The sequence below is a fragment of the Mercenaria mercenaria genome, chromosome 9, assembly GCF_021730395.1.
Source record: "Mercenaria mercenaria strain notata chromosome 9, MADL_Memer_1, whole genome shotgun sequence".
Classification (NCBI taxonomy): Eukaryota; Metazoa; Mollusca; class Bivalvia; order Venerida; family Veneridae; genus Mercenaria; species Mercenaria mercenaria.
In genome coordinates, this window is record NC_069369.1 from 58844291 (window position 1) to 58852379 (window position 8089).

Below are 8089 nucleotides of genomic sequence, written 5' to 3' on the forward strand. Positions count from 1 at the left end.
AATCATTTTATTTTATTTTATTTTATTTTTACAGGCTTACAGCTCAGAATAGGACATTTGCATTGGTCAGTTTCCAGTTTGTGGCTCAGAAGCATCCAATCAGATGGTTGGATTTTGAGAATGGTTTTACAACCTTGAGTCTGGGGTTCGAGTTTATAAAACTGATATCGAAGACCATATTGTGAATGCAAACTTGCAATTGTCAATTTGAAAAGTATGCCCGGAAGTACTGAGACTGGTCTCTAAACCTTAACTCTTGCAGCAACTGTAATGGATATTTATAAGATTACATTTTGAGCCGTTTACACAATTTTGTCATTCACTTACTTCCCTATCACAGACCCACCCAGGAGAAGCCACACAAAGTCTCTGAGCGGGAAATATGTCTTTTAATCAAACGAGAATTTTCTGCGGAACATTATCTCCGGTTTAACCGCGCAAAGAAGCCAACAAAATGTCGTCTGCTGAAATGAAAGAAACCTTTCGGATCATCTAGACTTTATTTCTGGTGATATGTAATAAAACATTTACTGAATCTGTTAACAGCATTTCTTGTGTCATGTGATAAAACATTTATATTGGATGACTTATCGGGCAATAGTCAAAACTGTTTCTCCCCTAGGTATTTTGGACCTCGAGCAAATAATCTCGACTACAAGTATAGACTTTCAGCTACTAGTATACTGAAGACTCTAGGTATATACATTTCGGAAACGTAAGTTTTAGAATAGTTACCAAGTAAATTTATAGGCAGTCGGTAGAATCAATGGTAGAAAGATTTATTTATTAATACGAACGTTTAAAAAAATCGTCTCGTGTTCTTCCTGTGGAAAGCTGGGAATACATGCCATGTTTGGTAGTCTAATACCGATAATAAATGAACCATTCGCTTTTTCATGAGGAAATTTCTAAAAGAAAAAAAAGAACTTTTTTATCTGACGAAAATATGAGTTTCATGAGAAAAACTGTAGCAGAATTCATTAATGACAACTTTCGAACGCTGGTATCTAATAAAGCTAAGACGTTCTCCAATTAGCACGAGAATTTTGACAATAACCTTAGGCTAGAATCGGAGAACGAAACAACCCTTGACCCTGGAATTAAACACGTCACGTGACATTAAGGGCGCCACGTTCTGTATGCGAGTTTAGTGGTTTCCTATAAAAGCTCCAGGAAATTAACATTTTCTATAAATACTAAGAAAAATAACTGATATTTATTTACATAAACATTTTAACGTTTCATAACAGTTGGCAATCCGCTTTATGAAATATGATATTATTAGCAAAGTTTATAATTACATAATTAAAAAATGTCTTTTTTTTTGGAAGGGGTGTGGGGGCGGGGTAGGGGTGGGGGGGGGGGGGGGTGGAAGGGGAGTGGGGGAGGGATTGGGAAGCTACTGGTGGTATTTGGTTTTGATAGGAAGGATAAATGAGTTTACTTTATATAGAAGAATATACGTTGGAGATATTTTATCAAGCCCGCGCTAAGAAAATCCTTTTGAAATAGACAACGAGACATTTGCCGAGGAATCAAACATTCCTATCGGAATAAGTTTCTATAGCATCGCAATTTTAGATGTAGCAAAAAACAAAATGGCCTGCATAGTCCCCATATTGCCCCTTTAAAACATTACAATTAAATAAAAAGGACTTGCATAATATCCATATTGCCCCTTTAAACAGTGCAACTAAAAATTTCCCGAACTGCTCACCATGTACCATGAACAAAATCATTGCAGGACTGAAGGACGGACAGTGTCAGTCAGACGGGCGAACGCGTGGGGTTTTCAACCGTTGAACAGGAAATTACGCGCATATTATTTTCTACAATGCTTTAGAACTATGTACCAGGTTTCATGAACAAAACGTCCGTACGTTAACAGCAATCTATTGGTCCATATTATGACAGACAGACAGACTGACAGACAGACAGACAGAGGGACACAATAAAATGATGTACATATTCTCCATATTTTCTTCAAACTATAAACAAGGTTTCTTGAAAAAAAAATCTGATATACATTTTAAGATAAAACAGAAAGTACATTTTTGACTGAAGGATTGACAGACATATTGACAAACAGACAGAAAACGAACAAATGAAATAATGTTCATATATTTTCGTAATGTTTCATGGAAAAAAGTCTCTTGTACATTTTACACTCATTAAGATCCTTTATCAGTGTGCCAAAATTCATTAAACTACCATAAGGTTGTTCTTACTTTCCAAATTATCGCAGGATCCGGATTTTGTGGAAGGACATCGGAAGAACGAACAGACGGAAGGACAGACGGAGTGCAAACCTAGTCCTTTTACTATCCATTTAATGCGGAATGCCAAGTGAGGAAGTTAATAGTACAATTTTCCACGTCTTTGGTATCACGTGGCCAAGCAGTGAACTCGAAGCGATCGCTCTGGCACGAGCCACCCGAAGCGGTTATAACCGGTAAGGGACCGGTAAGGGACTGGTAATTATGACAACAGTCATCCCTTCGAACCACACATTAGATGCAAACTCCTGCTAGTAAAGTAAATCTAATGCTAATTTCTTCAGTTTTATTTTTTTTAATATCGGTTTACTTCTGATAATTACACGAACGATTTTGTATATGTAAGTAAACAGATACTGCTTAAAACTCTTTAAATCATGCCTAATTTTGCTTCTCAATTTCAATTACCTGCAAATAAAAGTACTTATTGGTTTGGTCAAACGCAATGTAGTATTTTTAATGTTTTTGAGTTTTAATCATTTTATTTTATTTTATTTTATTTTTACAGGCTTACAGCTCAGAATAGGACATTTGCATTGGTCAGTTTCCAGTTTGTGGCTCAGAAGCATCCAATCAGATGGTTGGATTTTGAGAATGGTTTTACAACCTTGAGTCTGGGGTTCGAGTTTATAAAACTGATATCGAAGACCATATTGTGAATGCAAACTTGCAATTGTCAATTTGAAAAGTATGCCCGGAAGTACTGAGACTGGTCTCTAAACCTTAACTCTTGCAGCAACTGTAATGGATATTTATAAGATTACATTTTGAGCCGTTTACACAATTTTGTCATTCACTTACTTCCCTATCACAGACCCACCCAGGAGAAGCCACACAAAGTCTCTGAGCGGGAAATATGTCTTTTAATCAAACGAGAATTTTCTGCGGAACATTATCTCCGGTTTAACCGCGCAAAGAAGCCAACAAAATGTCGTCTGCTGAAATGAAAGAAACCTTTCGGATCATCTTGACAGATTTCGTACATTAGAACTTGCATATCGTCAGACAGTCATGTCCAATCCATTTCTACAATCGTTTAAGCATGCCATTTTGAAATGCCAACTGCGTTTTATTTATGCTTACACTGTATCTATATACTAGTATAATGTTTTTGGGAGTCAAAACAGCTTGGAAAAGACGTCCCGGATACACATTATGGAAGCACTTGTGAGCGAAGAAAAAAGCTCGTTTCTTCCTCGTATTTGTCGTCCATTACCTGATCGTCCCGTCGTTAAAATTATGAATAAATGAAAAAAACAAGAGCCATGTTGGACATGGCCATCAACCGCCAAAGCAAATGTGGCGGCTAAAAGGAAGAACTATTTTGAAATAGTGAATTAAATGTATATTCCGAGGGTTGAGCGCGAAACAATTCTTCCTCTTTATTCATATATAGTTACAATACAGTTACAATAGTTTCGCACTGAGCCCACGATTTGTAACGGGGGAAAGAATGTAATCAAGATCCAGTGTGTTTAATTTGCATAAAAAAGTTATGTTCACCGCGTCCTCCAAACTGTATGCAGTTTGAATAAATTATCTCGACTACTTACAAGAGTTATGCCCCGCACAACTGTTAATTTGATAAAGGGAGATAATTAAAAAATAGCAAGGTAGAGTAATGATTTTTGTACATTGTTCTTTCTCTAACTATAATCTATCTTTGTCTCAAGTTTTAACAAAATCCTATTAGTTATGGACTTATGTTCCGAACAAAGTGCTATAAGTAAATTTGATAAAGAGAAAATTAACAAAGTATTATAAATGTAGAGTTATAGTTCTTAAATTCTGCACATCCCCTCGAGCCCCAATCTTTGTATGCAGTATAAGTAAAATCCATCCTGTTCTTATATAGTGATGCCCTGCACAAGTAAACATTTTAGAAAAAAGGTAAGAAAGGTCGAGTTATCACTGCACTTCCTTTCAATACCCTCTGTCAATGTGTGATGTCTTATCAAAATCTCTTTAACCTAACCTAAAGTTGATCAAAGTTCAATATGTGAAATCAGCAAGCATTTTAATTGGACCACTATTGTAAAATATATGAGCCGTACCATGGAAAAACTAACATAGTGGCTTTGCGACCAGCATGGATCCAGACCAGCCTGCGCATCCGCGCAGTCTGGTCAGGATCCATGCTGTTCGCTAACGGTTCCTCTAATTGCAATCGGTATTGATAGCGGACAGCATGGATCCTGACCAGACTGCGCGGATGCTGGTCGCAAAGCCACTATGTTGGTTTTCTCATGGCGCGGCTCATATGACTTTGAAATTTAAGAAGAGACAGCCATTTTAGCGTTTTTGTGACATGACTTACACACTGTTGAATCATTCGTTTTATTCGTCTAGCAAATGTCCTTTTAAAAAGATTAATTTAGAACGTTTATTAAACTTAAGATGTGAGCCTTGATAATTTCTTTCGTTATAGCTGGAAAAAGAAGTTATTTTTACAAAATAAAGAAACTAGAGGTTCAAATAAATGTCTGAAAAATAATTCAATCTGCCATTTTGTTTTACGTTGCCACGGAAACGAAATGATTGCCTACTGAACTGTTCTCAGTCGTCACTTCTTTAAATGATTCAGAAAACCTATCAGACAGAAATTACAATAGTTTTGAGTTCTGCACCGGATAAAAATGTGGGGAGTACATCAAGTAAAGAGAGATAATTAAAACAGCAAACACGATAGAGTTATAGTTCTTGTACGTTGTACATTGCACATTCTCTCATCTCTTACATTAACGCTGGAATTATGCAAGAAAAGGCGATATATGTGAATCAAATAAAGGAAGCCGGAGAACTCGAAAACTAAGCAAGGAAATGTATGGTTCTTATACAATGCACTTTATCTCAATATCTTCTATCACTGTGTGAAGTGTTAACAAAATCCTCTTTTTTTTGAGCTTCGAACAAAAATCAATGAGGGAGATGATTTACACAGTAAGCAAGGCTGAGCTATGGTTTTTGTACAGTGCACTTTATCTGAATGGACGCTGACAATGAATGAAGTTTTAACTTAATCCCATCGTTGGAGTTACGCTCCAGACAGAAGTGTCAAGAGTAGACTAAAACAGAGAGATAATTCAAAAAGAAAGCAAAGAAAGGTGATGGCTTTTGAACACTACATTGTACTTTCTCCCAATAGCATCTGTCATTGTCTGAAGTTTTAACAAAATCCTAGAAATATGTTTGAAGTTATGATGCAGACAAGTGTTGCAGACGGACGGTTTGACGGACGCGCGGACGCACGGACAGACGGACGGACACCATTACCATATCTCCTTTCGGCGGATGGCTAAAAACAACTATTAGGCATAAAAGAATGTCTGTCAAGAAACTATCGTGGGAATGCTGGAGGCATTAGTTCAGACACGTAAATGGAGCACTGTTACACCATCCAAGTGTTACTATTTAATACATCTGGGCACTCGGTACCCAATTGCGGCTGAGTTTTTGTCGTATTAAATTGCGTTGGAATGTGTATACGATTTGTTAAGGAAAATGGAAGAAAACGAATTTTGGCATATGTTAATCAGTGCATTTAGTGGATAACCGAGTAAAGTTAAATGAAATATTCAAACCAGTATATTGAATAACTCAGATTACTTATTGTAAGACTGTTTCTATTAATACTTTTACATGGGTTTTAGCACACCTTGGCACTAAATGTAATACTCGTGGCTGTCGGAGTCATTGACCGTCCACTATCTGTCTTAATTACTGGATACAGCGTGTGTGCTAAGAAATTGCAATTTATTTCCATCGTGTGTGTTTTACACCCCGGCCTACACGAAAAGCCACGTTTTACCTTTTAAACACATTATGTAGATGATGGTATAATGTGTTGAGGGAGGAACTTTGATGTTTTGTTGGGCAGTGGAACTAATGGATAATCGCGTTGGTGCGTTGCTGGAATGAAAACACACACACACACACACACACACACACACACACACACACACACACACACACACACAAACAGGACAGTTAGAGGGCACCAACATTACAAATTTAAATTCGAAGACGCGATATAAATAGTCCGTCTGAATTTTGCCCTCGACATTTGTTTTCGCATTTTGCCAAATCTTATAAGACACATGTACTCGACAGAACGTTTGTTGAAGAAATTTCATTGAAATCTTCCTAGATGTAGCCTACATATGTAACGTATTTTAGCAGTGCACAGTTTCAGAACGCGTTATGACCATTATTCGAATATTAATACTCGGTACCGTAACGTTGAATCTCAAAGTTTGGTACTCAGTAACAGAAGGCGTTAGTACCACTCTGTTGCGTAAGAGAGCATAGATTTAAACACAAGTTTACTCGTAAATTAACTCAAGCTATGTTCTATCAAGGATTACACTCATAACTTCTACAAGAATATCTTTTCCCCCTCTCTTGAATCATATTTTTATTTAATTAAAGCATGATGTGGTTTCTGCAATTTGCACCCCATAATCTGCATGCAAGAGAAATATTATTTGTCAAGCACGTGCAGAGTGAAATCTATCAAGCTTTGCATCACTAGAAATGCTCGTCATCAGGAAGAAAAAAGGAAAAACAAGTGCCACAACGTCAACTAAATAAACCATAAACAACACGTTAGTTCAAAAGAACGTTACACTGTCAGATAATTTGGTTTGTTTGACAAACTCTCTAGAAAAAATGTCAGTGCTATTTATCACGGAATTATTTGGTGGTACTCATTTTGAGGCTAGTTTTCACGGTAAATCTGGTTCAAACTGTTTAAGAACCTTTCGTACATGTAAAAATAATGCCGAATCTATTATCCTATTTTCGACTTTCCGCTATTTTTAGGCTGATGTTCCGGTTATATTTTGGGTATACACTGCGATCAATGGAAGGTAACTCTTTGAAAAAAAGAAGAAAAAAACACTGCGCCACACACAACGCTCGTCGAAATGGAGACCGTTAAACTATGTAATTAACCATCCTTCATAAAACTACGTTCTTCTGTTTTTCTGAAAATCCTACCTATTGTATATGAGCGATTTGGTGTTGTTTTCGCTTTATGTTGTATGTACAGCTGGTATATAGGTGTACAACTGTAAATTTGTAACTCAATCCACCACATTCAATGCAAGTGACTATATAGACCACCTGTAAATACAGATAACCTAGCTCTAAAGACGACTATCTTGTTCTAACCGTCACATGCGAGTGCAGATTACCTTTCTTTACAGGTCACCTGTAAAAAGAGACCACCTTGCTCTAAACGCTACCTGTAAATAAAGTCCACCTTGGCATAGCGCTTCACACCTGTAAACAGAGTCCACTTTGCTGTAAAGGTTACTAGGTGACATGTGAACAGAGACCATCTTGTTTTAAAGGTCACTTTCGAAAAGAGACCAACTTGCTCTAAAGAGGTCCCCTGTGAATGGGGATCACCTTGCTCTAAAGGTCACTTTTGAATAGAGATCCCTGTGAGTAGGGACGAACTTGCTCTAACAGAGACAACCTTCCTCTAAAGGTACCCTGTGAAAAGAGATCACCTTGCTCTAAAGGTCACTTTTGAATAGAGATCTCTGTGAGTAGGGACGAACTTGCTCTAACAGAGACCACCTTCCTCTAAAGGTACCCTGTGAAAAGAGACCACCTTGCTCTAAAGGTCACTTTTGAATAGAGATCCCTGTGAGTAGGGACGAACTTGCTCTAACAGAGACCACCTTCCTCTAAAGGTACCCTGTGAAAAGAGACCACCTTGCTCTAAAGGTCACTTGAATAGTGACCACCTTGCTATAAAGGTCAGTTTTGAATAGAGACCACTTGCTCTAAAGGTACCCTGTGAA